General features: G+C 36.6%; 1 pseudogene; it reads left to right on the top strand.

The window, feature by feature from the left end:
- Nucleotides 1-13,138: 13,138 nt before the first annotated feature.
- Nucleotides 13,139-16,673, top strand: LOC137614674 (uncharacterized; annotated as a pseudogene).
- The last annotated feature ends 411 nt before the right edge of the window (nucleotides 16,674-17,084 follow it).

Here is a 17,084-nt window from a genome sequence, read left to right on the forward strand (position 1 = left end):
ATTACTTGCATAACTGATCTGAGTTGCAAACTGATGGCACAACAAGGTTTTATGCATGTGTATATATATATAAATATATATATATATATATATATATATATATATATATATATATATATATATATATCTGCTTCAATTTCAATGATATTAGTTCACAAACGATACAACAAAACTGAATGGAGTAGTCATCTTTCAATTAAATTCTAAGATAATGTAAAGTGGGTTCCAAATATCTGATCAGCATATAACTGCCATAAAATATTATTTTTTCATTAAATTATAAAGCTTAAAAATTATTCAAACCAGTTAATTACCTATAATAATAATTAAATGATAAAATATATACTAAATAGAAGTATAATTGTTACAAATATCTATAAAGATATTAATCAGAGATTAGCACAAGAATATGCTTTTGATATCATTTAGGTAAATCAAAATCATGTAGGATATCGCTAAATTATTGACAAAGTGAAACGATAACATGATGTAATGTTTATCTTATAAAAAAGTAATGACAAATAACAGGATGAAAAGAGACTAATTGCTGCTGCTCTCCAACAAAGGCTAGAGCAGCTGCCAGGTATAGGTATCTTCTCCTCTTTGCAATGGTGTCTCTGACAGTAAGCATTGTTGTCTCTTCCGAAGCCAATCCAAGAATGTCCTCGGGTTGGAGAAGCCCCGTTTTTATATAGCGTGGCCAAGTCGTGAACTGGCGTGAACGATGCGTGCCAATGCGGGAAGTGCGAAAACTATGCGTGAACGTGTCGTGAACTTGTCGTGAACTCGTCGTGCCAGTTCGTGCCAATGTCGTGAACTTGTCGTGAACTCGTCGTGAACTATGCGTGAACTTGTCGTGAACACTGCAGGAACCTCCCAGTGCGTGCCACAAAAGTGTCACGCCTTGCCACGACAAATGCATGACAATGCGTGCCACAAATTATCTTTGATAATAATTCCCCTTCAAGTACACTATTCTCCTCCTTATATACCATTTCTTTCGATACTTCATTCATCACCCTTATTTTAAGCTCATTTAAGCTACCTGGTATTTCCCTATCTAACACCCTCTGTATTAACTCACCCAACCCCCTTAAGATGCATTTACATAACATATCCTTCCCTTCAAACCTTTGTTCCACAGCTAAACCTTCAGGCAACCATTCAGAATTATGATTACTCTCCGTATCTTCCATCCTACCGTGCATTCTCGACATCGTATCTGCTATCACATTTTTACTTCCCGGTACATATTCTAACCTAAATTCAAATTCATTCAAATCCTCTATTGTCTTAGCAACCCTTGCATTCACACACTCTTTCCTAATCATATACAGTAGGGGCTGATGGCTGATAAATTTTACACCATACAAAAATACTTTTAATGCTTTCACACAAAATCTTATTGCAGCCAATTCCCTGTCAATCGACAAATACTTCCGCTCAATTGCTCTTCTCCATCTGCTTCTTGCATTTGAACTAAACAACCACCCATACTAACTCCACTCGAATCCGTATACAACTCTAGCATATTCGCATTCTCGCTATAGTCTGGAAATGCCAAAGTGATGTCTTTCGCTCTTCTTTCAACCTTTCAAACGCCTTTATCATCTGAGCATCCCATTTTAACTTCGTACTATTCCTCTTACCCGTCCATTCATTCACAGGCTTCCCTATACCCGAACAATCTCTAACAAACTTGCGACCAAACTCAACCAAACCAAGAAAACCTCGCAACTCGCCCACAGTCCGGGGACGTGGAAATTCTCTCACCTTATTCACAAACTTATCACTCTTCCTTATACCTGATTCACTCACCACATACCTCAGAAATTCTACCTTCCTGGCCAACCATGCACACTTCTCAAGCTTAACTTTCACACCTACTTCTATTAACCGTCTCAACACTGCCTCAACCAACTGCATGTGTTCCTCAACAGTCTCACTCGCTATCAAAATGTCATCTATAAATACAGTCACCTTCTGTCGATCAAACCAAGCCAAAACAACATTCATCACCCTCTAGAAGACAGCAGGCGCATTAGCACGACCAAAACTCAAACTTTTAAATTGAAAATGACAGTTGCTACTCGAAAATCCGGTAAAAGGGGCTGCTCCCCTCTGCCAAAGGCATCTGGTAATAGCCCCAAACTAAATCTAATTTGGTAAAAACTTTCATTCCATGAATCTAATAAAAACAATCAGACACCACATTCATGGGAAAACATTCTTTAACAGTTACTTCATTCACCTTCCAATAATCAATACACATAAGTAAACTTCCATCAGGCTTTCGTACAGGGACAATAGGGCTATTCCAGGACTCTCACTCCTTTCTATTACACCCATACGCTCTAATTCCTGACACTGCTCCTCTATCTCTCTGGCGACAAGCGGAGAAAAATGCCTGGGATGGTGATATATGGGGGTATCATCACTGAGAATTATTTTAAATTCCGGTAGCTTTGACCCCAAAAATCCTCGTCACCGAGACTCAAACCTCTCCGCTTATCCCATAACATTTTAAACAATCGTTCCCTTTCAACTTCACCTATACTCTCATCTAATCTAATTTTTTCTTTCAATGTATTGTACTCCCAATCGTCATCATTCTTTACCTTACCAGTCATTACCTGTCTCGCCTTAACATATCTTTCATCCTCTACATTGATCAGTGTGTACATACATCCCATGCAATCGCCCTCACGTATACCACGTACTCTCTTCCTCCTAACACTTGGCAACAAACTGGGGTTCCTGCATATTCATAACACCATCATATATATAAGCACTCGTTTTCACCAAATTACCTGCTTCCATCCCTTCCACTATATATTCATCCTTATCACTATTGGAAATTCCCAGACTATTCGGCCAGGCAACTTTTACACTAACAATCTCACCTTCCTTACCTGATAACTTTACACTTTCCCTTGCTACCAACGACAACCCCTTCCACACCTTCTTACTCACTCTACCATCTTCCTTTAAAAAAAATTCCCCAATGATATTACCCTTAATTATCATCTTTGTCATATTCACAATTGGATGTACAATCATACCACATTTTTTCAAAAATTTATACCCAAGCAATACATCAAATTTCTCATTCTTTCCTTCAACCACGTAAAAATAATTATCATCCATCATCAGCCCCCAATCATAACATTACCTAACACAGGCATACTCAAATTACCAATGCCTTTCACTTCACCCTTACATGCCTTAGATTCACATCCATCCTTTACCTTATCATATGCATTCCTAAACATTAAATTAACACCACAACCAGTATCGATCAAACCAACCAACTTTACGCCATTAAAAGTCAATTTCACACTCATGCAATCATACGCTCTTTCTCCCATCACATCTTCATGTAATAAACCCTCACGAACATGCATCACATTCACTCCCCAGACACACGAGGATTCACCCAGCTGAACCCTCTGATTACTTAGTTTCCCGAACATCCTGGCTGACTTAATCCCCTCTTCCTACAAACCTTAGCTATATGTCCATCTACGCCACATTCAGTACACTTCGCACGCTGTTCTCTACACATCCTCGCATAATTCCCATCCTTACCACAGTTGCCCCAAATCCCATTCGCACGATTACTCGTACATCCACTCGCTATATGCCCAGTCATACCACATCGATGACACTTAACCACTTTCTCATTTTTTACACTCACTAATACAATGCCCTGTCTCTCCACACCTGAAACATGCTCCTAATGCCCATCTCCACTCATTCTTTTTATGCCCTACTTTCCCACACCTATAACACTTCTCTTCACGGACACAACTACCTGACGTACCTCGCTGCGCACTGGCACTCCTATCTCTCCAAACCTGATTCCTTTGCCTAAACCCTTCATTTGCCCTTACAGGTATTCCCACATTACTCGCCCTAACACTCCTATCTACTACACTATCAGCTACCCTCATTGGTCCTCTCATAACAGCATCTCTAAAACTAACAAATTCTGGCACACTTCCATCCATTCCAGTTCTTACACTCACAGATTTACTTTCTTTCATACACCTATCCAACTCGTAATCCTCAACTATCTCTAAAATATCATTCCATGTCAATCTTTCTTTCGTCCACCTCATTTTCTCCTTCCGTTTCAAATTAATAAACTCAGCAACATTCTCAGGTACAGTAGCCAAAAACTTTAATTCCTTGTTCTCATTTATGCCTCCATCCCCATACTTCTTCCTAGCTAACGTTTCCAACCTGCATACATACATTGATATTGCTTCTCCTACATTCATCCATGCTTCATCAAAATCATTCTTACGCTTATACCTAACACTCCCTTTCATTCGTTTTACCTGTTCAATTATTCTATTTTTCACACTTACATAATCAACATCCCCTACACTCATTATCACCCCATTACATCGTCAACAAATACCCTGTCAAATATTCATCTAATTCCCTAGCCCAAACTTTCTTACTATCACCATACTTAGCCTGACAGAACCTTTCATACTCCCTAAAAAAGTCATACACGTCCCTACTGCTATGTTCATTAAACCTTTCACACCTTGGTAACTCTCTCATAAACACTGCCTTACAAACTTCACCTTCATTCTCACTACTATCTTCACTGCTAATCCCTTCTTGTTTCCTCTTTTCTCATTTGAATACAATGAATCTAATTCACAATTCTATTTTTACCCTTTTTCATACTTACCACCTTCACCCATTCATGACCATCCTCACTCTCATCCTGACCTTTCTTCTTTTCCCTCTTCACATTACTTTTACCTTCCTTCTCATTCTTCCTATCACATTTCTGCTCATCCTTACTATGACTAATTCCCTTATCTTCAATCTCACTATCACTCCCTTCCCTATTATCTCTTACCTTAGCCTTCTCTTCCACTATCACCCCATTACCCGAAGCTGAGGACACTCCGACTGCACCTTCACCCATGAACGTTTTAATCATTCCCATTACCTGCCCCATCATAGCTTCCATTCGTTCCTCATTCTTCCGCATCCTTATCTCAACACCCTCTTCCACTCTCTTTACAGTTTCTTTAAGCACCTTCAGTTCTTTTTGCATCTCCTCATTCTCACAACTCAGTCTCGCATTCTCACGCAACAACTTCTCTTTCTCTATGGGCAACTTCTCTTTCTCTACGGAAAACTTCCCCACACCCTTGAATCACTCAGACTGACAAATGTCTCCTCATCACAAACTTTCCCCTTATGTTATCACTGGACTCTTGGACAGAAGGGAAATGAAAACAAACCATAACCTTAATACTATATTTCTTAAAACTAAAACGCTTAACCCAAAACCATCCACAATCAAAATACTTAAAACTAATCATAAACTTAATAAATATACAATAAGCTAACACTATTCACATAAAAAACCTTACAAACTTAAGATTAAACGGCACACCAACACCTAAATATGTATGTTTATATAATATATGTTGACACCAACACAGTCGTCCACACACTGCCAAACTGTCTTTTGCAGCACACTACCACTGCTCTGTGTTTAACAGTCCACTGGGTGGCAATTTGCCACAACTACTTCCCTGATTGGTGTCGTGGTTATCATCATCATCATCATCATCATCATCATCATCATCATCAACAGCAATCGGAAGTTCATTCGGTCCAGGTCATCAACAATTATGTAATTCTGAGTAGCCATATCAACTTCCTTATCATTAGCCAGGTCGTCAATAATCAACAATTTCACAAAAAAAAAAAAAAAAACTCTCCAAATGAGGAATTACGGCCTGTAAAATAAAGAAGTAAAACACTTACAAACACTCCTAGCTAGCTAAACTATCGCACCATAATCAAAGATAAATAATAAACTTTCTATTATTCAGAATCATTCCTGGCAAAGATAAATAAATTGTACACCCAGCAACAAAACCGGTGTCGCCTCGCCAGACCTGACTTGGAGAGATCATGCCCTTCTTGCCCTGAAAGGTGGCCGAAGTTAAACAACCAAGACGTCGTTAGAATGGTTCGAATATGAAGAGGAGGGAAATTATCGATATCACTAAAATAAATGCGATTATGAATGATATATATATATATATATATATATATATATATATATATATATATATATATATATATATATATATATATATATATATATACATATACAGTATATATATATATATATATATATATATATATATATATATATATATATATACATATATATATATATATATATATATATATATATATATATATATATATATATATATATATACTGTATATATATATTTATATATATATATATATATATATATATATATACAGTATATATTTATATATATATATATATATATATATATATATATATATATATATATATATATATATATATATATATATATATATATATATATATATATATATGAGATTGAGAGGTCTTATCCCTTATTCTTTAAAGAAGTGGTTTAGTTTTCGTGAATAATTATCGAAAAATGTAATCGCACTGATATATTTGAATTCATATTCTAAAGAGAGCGAGAGAGAGAGAGAGAGAGAGAGAGAGAGAGAGAGAGAGAGAGAGAGAGAGAGAGAGAGAGAGAGAGAGAGAGTTCAAGGGAAAGTTAGATAAGATCATAGGAAGTCTCTAAATGCTTAAACTAAATCGCTCTACCAAAGAGCAAATAGTCTCTGCAGATGGACTAAAAAGTCATTTAAACATCCAAAATTCTTGTAACTCACTCTCTCTCTCTCTCTCTCTCTCTCTCTCTCTCTCTCTCTCTCTCTCTCTCTCTCTCTCTCTCTATATATATATATATATATATAAATATATACTGTATATATATATATATATATATATATATATATATATATATATATATATATATATATATATATATATTTATATAAATATATATATATATATTTATATAAATATATATATATATATATATATATATATATATATATATATATGAATATATATATATATATATATATATATATATATATATATATATATATATATATATATATATATATATATATATATATATATATATATTTTACCTTTATCTAATATTTCATATTATTTTGAAGTGCCCAAGAATCACACAAAACTTCTAACTTCTTTGCGAGTTTGTGTTGGATTTGTATTTCATTTGGGTGAAGATCCCATGTTCCAAAGATGTTCCGTGACCACCTAAAACACCAGCAAACCCAAACCACGTGTGATATTGATTGATTTTCAGGCGTAGTCGCTGGTCACGTGGTTTCATTTCTTCTTCTTTTTCTATCAAATCGTGGTTTGGTTATGGATGGTTTGTTATTTTACTGAAAACAACCGTCATATTCCCTTTTCTTGAATCGTAACAGCAGTAAGGAACTAATGTCTTATGAACTCTCATAGCGATTCGTGGTGGTTAACCTTTTTCAATGCATGCACTCTTTTTAAATCAGCATAAATTCCTGCGCCCTTGAAGTGTTGAAATACAAGAGAAAAACCACTTAAAAGTAGATCTGATGTGTAGTAAATGGAAAAAACGCTTCGAGGACAAATGCTGTGTTACTTTTTTGCAGAAAAAAAGTAAACGTGTATAATATGGATTTTTATTCATGCTCATACGGTTAGGAACCGACCACACACCTCATAGGGGAACAGGGACCTTTGATTAAGAAACATCGAGTGAGATCCATCACAACTCTGTTGATACCATTGGCATGAATTGAGGTTATTAGGGATCCGTCCATTTGCTATTTAGGTGTTGTTTTTGGTTCAGTTTGTAAATAATAAAGCTATTTGTTAGTTATGTGATTCATAAAACTCCGACAATTGTCACTCAAATGAGTGAATATGATATCCCTAATTACCAAAACTTCGTTACTTTGGACAATTTTGACAAGGGAAATTTTTATTCTGTAATAATTTTATAAACTTGCAGTAGAAATCTATATATAACCAGAAGAAATAAGTCTCTAATTTTGATCTTACACTTTTCTTGCATGTTGGTTTGGTTTTGAAATGGCGGAGACCACCTAATTTCCCAAAACTAGTGGGTTATGGATTCTTTGGACAATTAGTATCAATATCTAAAACCAGCTCAAGCTACGTCTTTAGCCTGGACTATACATGTATATGTTGCCTATAACAATTTTTACACGGCCAGTTTTGTAGCCGATTTTTTTATTGGTCATCATGGCTACAAATTAGCAATGGTAATATTTAATTAATCTATAATGAGAAGACACTATAGGATATCTTATTCTAGTAAGTGATTTGCATATGTCATAATTTAGTTGAATTAATAAGCATTATTTTTTTTTAACATGGCCATCATTTCAATTGGTTGCATTTTATGCCATATTGCATATAAAAAAATAAATGAATAACAATTTGATTCATTTCATGTTAAATTACATGTAACGAAAAAAACAAACATATGTAACAATATAATTGGGTGAATTTCATGTTATATTCCGTGTAAAAATAATAAATAGATAGCAAAGGAAACAGTTTTATTCTATGCATAACTTGCATCATATTGCATGCATATATATGGAAATGAAATACTCATAAGTGTCACAAATTAATGACCTTGTCAATAACGGTGGCATTATCACCTTGTTTAGACGTGTAGGCTACGAGCCGTTCGCAAATGTTTGGTCGGCGTCGCACAGACTCCCATACCTCTCTCACTGATTGGTCAATAGCATCACATGTCCGTTCTGGTCCCATCTCTTTTTCTTGCTTCATTATTCTCCACAGATTCTCAGTAGGGTTTTTATCACAGCATTTGTTAGGCCAGTCCATTACCAGAATATCAGGGTGCCTCCTGAATCACTCGGTCACAAAGTGGGCTGTGTGTATAAGGCTATTGTCATGGGCAAATATGATGGGCTCGCCGTGAGGGATTGCCATGGCTCTTACTGTTGGCAGCATCACATCATCAAGAATAGATATATATTTCCTGACGTTGAAGGTGCCATTAATTCTTACCAATTCCCCTGGGCCATAACTCGATATCCATCCCCAGTAACTTGAGTCCCATATACACATGGAAACATTGTTTGGAAACAATGTTTGGAAACGGTTTCCAAACAGCTTGGAAACAGTTTCCAAACAGTTTGGAAACTGTTTCCAAACTGTATGCAAACAATGTTTCGAAACTGCTTACAAACTGTTTCCAAACTGTTTGCAAACCATTTCCAAACACCATTTCACGAAATACTGTTTCCCATCGAGAATGGGAAACACTGCGCGCGTGTGTGTGTGTGCGGCCGAGGTGACGATGAATTAGTACCTACTCGAGACTTGCAGTGATAAAACCATGTGGTCTGCCGAGAAAACTCTAGAACTAATTGAATTGCTGCATTCATCCCCAACATTGTGGGATGTAACAAATGTGGATTACAAAAATAGAATTAAAAAGATGGATGCCTTGACGGGGATAGCTGATAAACTTTCTATAACTGTAAGTGATACAGAAAAGAAGATAAAAGCCATCAAAGTACAATTCAGGCGGGAACATGTGAAACTGACTTCACTGAAAAGAAGTGGAAGTTCCCCAAAGAAGTGCTCATGGTTTGGTTACGAGCCCCTCCTGATTTTGCTGCAGGGCCAAGAATCCAGAGGAAGCCGGTCAACAGACTCACCAGAGAGAGAGGTAAGGTGATGTTAAGGCATGACCACAACTGAGGTGTGGACCGGAAACATTGTTTGGAAGTAGTTTACAAATAATTTGTAAACTGTTTGGAATCAAGTTTTCGGAAACAGTTTCCAAACTGTTTGGAAACCGTTTCCAAACATTGTTTCCAAACAATGTTTCCAAGTGTGTATGGGGCTTTACTCCCAACCCTCCCACTCCTGGCTCTCTCCTGAATACTGTTTGGATCGTATCTTGTCCCGATGCAACGCCAGACATTCTTTGCTCTACCTTCAACTGATGTGAAATAAGTTTCATCGCTAAAGATCTAATTTTTCCAAAATTCAAAATCTTCAGCTAGATGTTGCAAAGCAAAGGCCAGACGGGTGTCACGGTGCCATTCCTCAAATTGTTCCTCGAGAGCTGAAACATGACAGCTGATCGACTGCTCCCTCAGTCGACATCTAGTTGTCTGTGCAGTACCCTGGAGATGAAGTTCTTGTGTGATAGCTATAGATGCTTTCATGGGGTTAGCTGTGGATATTGCCAGGATTTGTTGGTCACACTGTGGTGTTGTTACTCGAGCTCATCCTATCCTTCGTCTATTTGCTAATGTTCCTTCTTCCCGCTATCTTAATATTCACCACTGTACTGTGCAAGTTGACACTCCAATGCTGATAGTAATATCTCGGGTTGGAACACTACGCTCCCACTCACCAATGATACGGATCTTTTGAGTTATACTCTCAACAAAGTTGTCTTTGTTTGCTACTGCCATCTCTACAAATATTGTCATATTAAGTATATGAATATTATATATGGATTATAGAGCACAAAGTCATATATTATAACAATTATTCCAAACAAACAATATAGATAAACAAAACCACTGCAACTAACACTTACCTATTACAAATAATCCTTTTTACCAATGAGTAACCTTACACAATAGCTGAAAACACTTGGCTATCAAGACCACTGGCTTTTGGATTGCCTATCGTTCTTGGCTGTGTCACTTCGTGAGCCAGGACCCACTCCCTACCCTCGAAATTATCGTTCAGAATTTCTATAACGTTAGAACGATATATGCCCGTTTTCATGGCAAGTTGGAATCATTGATATTAATTGTTATCAATAAGGGTATGACCATCATCATCACTTCATAAATATTAATAAGCAAACCTGATCAAGCCATACATCACATCACGTACCCAATTAACACATCTCCGCCATGATCTTCAACCCCCACCTGGTTATAACCTTTTACCCCCATCGTTATGATGATATCTTTCAGGTGGAAGTTTTTAAGAAAATGAAAAACAAAATACTAAGATGACAATATTTAATACATTTTGCTTTCCAGTTGTTTACAATTATTTCAAAACTATAAGTAACGAAGTAAATATGAAAAAAAGACTGATTGAACAGATATCGAGAGAAATGAACTTCTGAAGAGCTTGCCTGGGGAACACTTAAAAGGTGTTGGACATCAGGTCATGGAAAAGAAATATCGTAATAATACGAAGAGTCAATGCTAAGGAAATATTTCCTTTTTCCTTGGGTAGGATGAAGCTAGCTTGACTCGGACCTTTGAGCATTGAGCAATCGTCACCAGGGAATGGGTTCGCTTGGAAGTGAGCGACTTGCCCAGATAATTTGATTGATTGATTGATTAGGAGTTTTCTGGCATCCTGATATCTGATGTTATTCACGCCGAATCAGATAATTTGAATAAACAATGTGTTAATAATATAATCTTTTATACCCTACATCCTATGTACCACACCATCACTATAATAGTGCACCAATGAACACTTTTATTGCATGTCATTTCACATATTTTATTTTCACAAATCACTTCTGAAACAATATAAATTATGTTAACTGATGATATATCTTAAATCTCCAACCTTAAACTAATATAAATTGATATAGTGAATAATACTAAATGAACCAAGTAGCCCGTGACAAAAGCTGACCCCAGCCACATCGAGCTACTTGGCTCATGATCGAAATCAAAGGAACACATTGAAATCAACAACTAAACCTTTAAACCTCACTACCTTCGAAATTTTGAACCAAAGACATTTATTATTGATTGGTGATCCAGTAGGTGCTATTTGAAACAATACATTATTAGCGCCTACATATAATGTGTTACGATTGTGTGTGTGGAGAGAGAGAGAGAGAGAGAGAGAGAGAGAGAGAGAGAGAGAGAGAGAGAGAGAGAGAGAGAGAGAGAGAGAACTGCTTAAGAAAATGCAAACGAATATTTCCGTGTGATGAATATTAATATGAATAGTCAGTTCCAACAATATCCAAGAAAATTTTATATAGAAATATGATAGGAAAATAAAAAAAAAATATTATAAAATCTCTTGATTAATTAGTTTCGAAATGATATTAGATTACATTTCTTTAAAGAATAGAAAAGTTCTCTCTCTTTTCATATATACTTCATTCATCATAGCAATTCTTTGAGTGGTATCGGTAATTTCCCTCCTCCTCGCATTCGAACCATCCTAACGATGCCCCGGTTGTTTAGCGTCGGCCACCTTTCAGGGCAAGAAGGGCATGATCTCTCCAGGTCAAGTCTGGCCAGGCTACACCGGTTTTGTTGTTGGGTGTACTTACTGTCGAAATAAGTGAACACTTCCACGCTTGTAAAAAATAATAATGATAATCCAGCATTCGCACAACTGCCTCTACCTGCAGTCAAATCAAAATAAGCATTTGCCCAAGACATGCACCACTGTCCTAACCTAACTAAAAACATAAACAAACAATCTCAGTTATACCAACAGTCTTTCTCACAACGAACAATCAATACACTAACTACCTCTCGCTTGCTGACTCTCTCTCTCTCTCTCTCTCTGGATTTGGCAAACAAAAAATGAATAAAAATAAAACAAAAATTAATCCCCCACAATGCTGTCCTTATTAGCAGAACACCACATGACTTGTAAAGCTTGCTTACCAAAATGCATGAAATATCATATGAGGTTAGGCTCAAGATAAATAGAAGAAAGACAGAGATGATGAGAACAGAGTATGCAATGGAAGATGAAATATCATTGGAAGTAGAAAAGATTAATGAGGCGGAATCATTTGAATATTTAGGAACTACTATTTCTAATACAGGATCTTTAGAATTTGAGTTTAATGAACGATTGGAAAAAGAAAATCAGATAATGACCAGGTTAAGTAAAAAATGGAAATCAAATCGCATGAAATCATACATAAAAATGAGATCGGTGTTACTTTAAGGACATGAGTCATGGTATAATAATGAAACAATACCCAACAGATTTTGTAGATTTGAGAACAAAGCCCTCAGAAGAATATTGGGAGTTGAATGGCAGGACAGTATTAGAAAGGAAACTATAAGAGAGATTACTGGAGCGCCATATGTGGATGGAATCATGGTTAAAGCCCCGTACACACTTGGAAACATTGTTTGGAAACAATGTTTGGAAACGGTTTCCAAACAGCTTGGAAACTGTTTCTAAACTGTATGCAAACAATGTTTCGAAACTGCTTACAAACTGTTTCCAAACTGTTTGCAAACCATTTCCAAACACCATTTCACGAAATACTGTTTCCCATCCAGAATGGGAAATACTGCGCGCGCGTGTGTGTGCGGCCGAGGCGACGATGAATTAGTACCTACTCGAGACTTGCAGTGATAACATCATGAATTCTGCCGAGAAAACTCTAGAACTAATTGAATTGCTGTATTCATCCCCAACCTTGTGGGATGTAACAAATGTGGATTACAGAAATAGAATTAAAAAGATGGATGCCTTGACGGGATAGCTGATAAACTTTCTGTAACTGTAAGTGATACAGAAAAGAAGATAAAAGCCATCAAAGTACAATTCAGGAGGGAACATGTGAAACTGACTTCACTGAAAAGAAGTGGAAGTTCCTCAAAGAAGTGCTCATGGTTTGGTTACGAGCCCCTCCTGATTTTGCTGCAGGGCCAAGAATCCAGAGGAAGCCGGTCAACAGACTCACCAGAGAGAGAGGTAAGGTGATGTTACAATTGCCGCAACTTAATAAGTGCTATTAGTATTATTACCATAATATAATAACTGCTATTAGTATTGTTACCACAACATAATAACTGTTAATAAAGCAGGTAAAAAATAGATCTCATTAATGTAGAGATAGGAAAGCTGATATTATTAGTACTATTATTACCATAACATAATATCCATTATTAGTATTATTATCCTAACATAATAACTGTTGCAAAAGTAGGTAAAAAATAGGTGTCATTTATGTATACAATTTAATCTTATCAATGCTCAGCAGACATCTACAGGTACTTTTCAAGGCAGCCTTTTTAACCTAACATGCCCTACGCATGATTACCCTGCCAAGGAACACTTCCTTCCGGTGAGAGAAAGTAATCTCGAAACTCCTTCCTTATGTTCCGTGCATTCACAGTACTCCTTCGTGGTATATTTTGCAAATCAATGAACCCTTCATTGCTCCTTTCCATTATACTGCAGTTATACTGGCATTATCCACATTTTCCGAGTCAAACGTACCGGGTGGTGAATAAATATTTCTCGACTCCACATTCCTGCGTAGAAAATTATGCAAATATATGCATGTCAGAGTAATACACTCTACCTTGTCTGCAATAGGTTTTAGAAACACTCTGAACTTAGATGCTAAAATTCCAAATGCATTTTCTACTATCCTCCGATCCCTACACAATCTGTAATTAAAGATCCTCTCATGGGAAGACCTATCTAGATTTCCTGGAAATGGTTTCAGTAAGTAACGTGATAAAGCAAAGGCGTCATCTCCAACAAACATGTATGGCACAGGAATACGTCCCTCTGCAAGTGGCTGGTCTGGTGGTAACCTGAGCCGCTTCTGCTCTACTTTCTCATACAACTTGTATATTTAAACACACCTCCATCCGAAATTCTGCCTTGACATCCTACATCTGCATATCTAAACTGGTAATCTGCATTTACGCACGCCATGAGTACAATACTGTGTGTCCCTTTGTAGTTAAAGAAAAGGCTTCCACAATTCTTTGGAGCTTGTATTTGAACGTGCTTCTCATCCAGTGCAGCAATTCAGTGTGGAAAGTTCCATCTGTGGGAGAACCCATTTGCTGCTGCAATCCATTCTTCTTCCGTAGCAGGTATCCGAGGAGAAATATACGTAGTCAATGAAATAACACACATAATATGATAGCCTTACAATTGAGATACCGCGATGAGGAGAAGAATGATCATCGGTAGTCTAATGATTTTTCTCTCTCTCTCTCTCTCTCTCTCTCTCTCTCTCTCTCTCTCTCTCTCTCTCTCTCTCTCTCTCTCTCTCTCCAGAGATGATACTATACCCAATGGGATGGAATGTGAAGCGAACGAGCCTCTAATATTATTATTGAAAATAATGAGTATATTAACACCAGTAAGTCAAAATACAAACAACAGCAATGATAATGATAGATGGAAATAATGATAATGAGAATAGTAATAATTCTAACAATAATGCATAATAATTATGACAATAATGATGATATTAAAAACAATATAATAGTAGGAACTCTGGCAACAAATAATAACAACAAAAACAATAACAGCAATAACAACAGCAACAACAACAATAACAACAACGATATTTATTAGTGTTTCTCTTCTCTTTCAGGTTGCTGAAGTTGAATCTGAGCAAGAAACTGATGCTGTAATTGAGAGTTCACATCAAGCTGAAACACCTCGGAGCCCTTTCCCGCCCCGTCGTTTGTCAGCTAAAAAGCCTGCTGACGAAGTGAAAGAAGCATTTCACTTGATTAAGTCTCTAGCACAACATGTCACTACACGGGATGAATATCATGTGTTCGGTGAAAATGTTGCCCATAAACTGAGAGCATGCGGAAGAAGTAACCGCTAGGTATCAATAGCACATCATAAAATTAATGAAATAATTTTCAACTTGGAAATGGGGTACTTTGGGGAGGGTGCGGCTCAGTTCACCCCCACAAACTTCATATACAGGACAAAGGTATTCAGGGTTTCCTGTGCCAACATCGCAAGGCATCCCACAGTACTTTACCACCCCAAGTGGTGCCTCTACTTCAAGTTGCTCTCCTTCCCCAAACTCATGTAGTAATTATTGTGATTAAAATATGATTCCTACATAAATGTCTTTCTAGTAAAAACACCTTTCATATTGTTCTTAAATACCATAAGGTAAAAGAGAGAGAGAGAGAGAGAGAGAGAGAGAGAGAGAGAGAGAGAGAGAGAGAGAGAGAGAGAGAGAGAGAGAGAGAGAATATACTTCTGGTTTTCTTATTTTACCTTAACATACCCTTTCAGTGCTGAGATCAAAGCTTCACAGACCTAAGGAACCACAGCTGAGATGGTCTGCTTCGATATCCTGAAGGTGTACATGAGGCTCGTAAAAGAATCTCCACTTACAAAATACCTCAGTGTAATAGCCAGTCTCATGTCGGGTGTAATAGCCTTTCTGTATTTTGTATCCTTTCGAGATATACTGGGAGCCACCATCCGTAAAAGTAGTTCAAAGTCACTTGAGCACATCCGAACAAAATTGGTGAAACCTCCACCATCTAATTTCAGTTCCGCCAAAAGCAAATCACCATAGGGTCCTTTTCCAAAAAATTTCCTCACCCATATCTTTCTCTTTTTCTTGACCTCTCTTGACTTTATCAAAAGTGCCAAATAAAATGCAGACGCTGCTGCAGCAACCTCTATACTCATCACAGGCATGACCACAACTGAGGTGTGGACCGGAAACATTGTTTGGAAGTAGTTTACAAATAATTTGTAAACTGTTTCCAAACAGTTTGAAAACTGTTTCCAAACTGTTTGGAATCAAGTTTTCGGAAACAGTTTCCAAACTGATTGGAAACCGTTTCCAAACATTGTTTCCAGACAATGTTTCCAAGTGTGTACGGGGCTTAAGGGAAGATGGAGATGGTTTGAGCATACTCTTCACACTCCCCAAGAGAGATTAGTTCACCAAACTTTCAACTGGGCTCCACAAGACTTATCCAAAAGCCCCACTGGATTCCATCTTTGTATTTGATGAACTATGTAATCTTGCCCCTAAAGATGGTGTTAGACACTGGCCTAAAAAAAAGACAGGTTAAAAATTATTTGGGAATTTTGATACCTGTTGAGTAGAAAATACTTTTGAGTGTTCTTTATAATGATTTTTATTGATATTTTTTTGCGATTGTTTATTCATCCTTTGTAAATTCAGCAATTTCAATTGAAAGTTGCTATATGAAACTATTTTATGTTTGTTGTAATGAAATCATTGGATTTGTAATCATGTATGATGCAATAACTTTTTGTATTTGTGAAAATCTTTTGTTTAACAACCCCCTATATATTTTGTTATAGACCTGTGAGAAAAGTTTACTTTTAAATATTGTATGTTAATGTTAAATTCAAA

Source organism: Palaemon carinicauda, chromosome 21 (assembly GCF_036898095.1).
Source record: "Palaemon carinicauda isolate YSFRI2023 chromosome 21, ASM3689809v2, whole genome shotgun sequence".
Taxonomy (NCBI): Eukaryota; Metazoa; Arthropoda; class Malacostraca; order Decapoda; family Palaemonidae; genus Palaemon; species Palaemon carinicauda.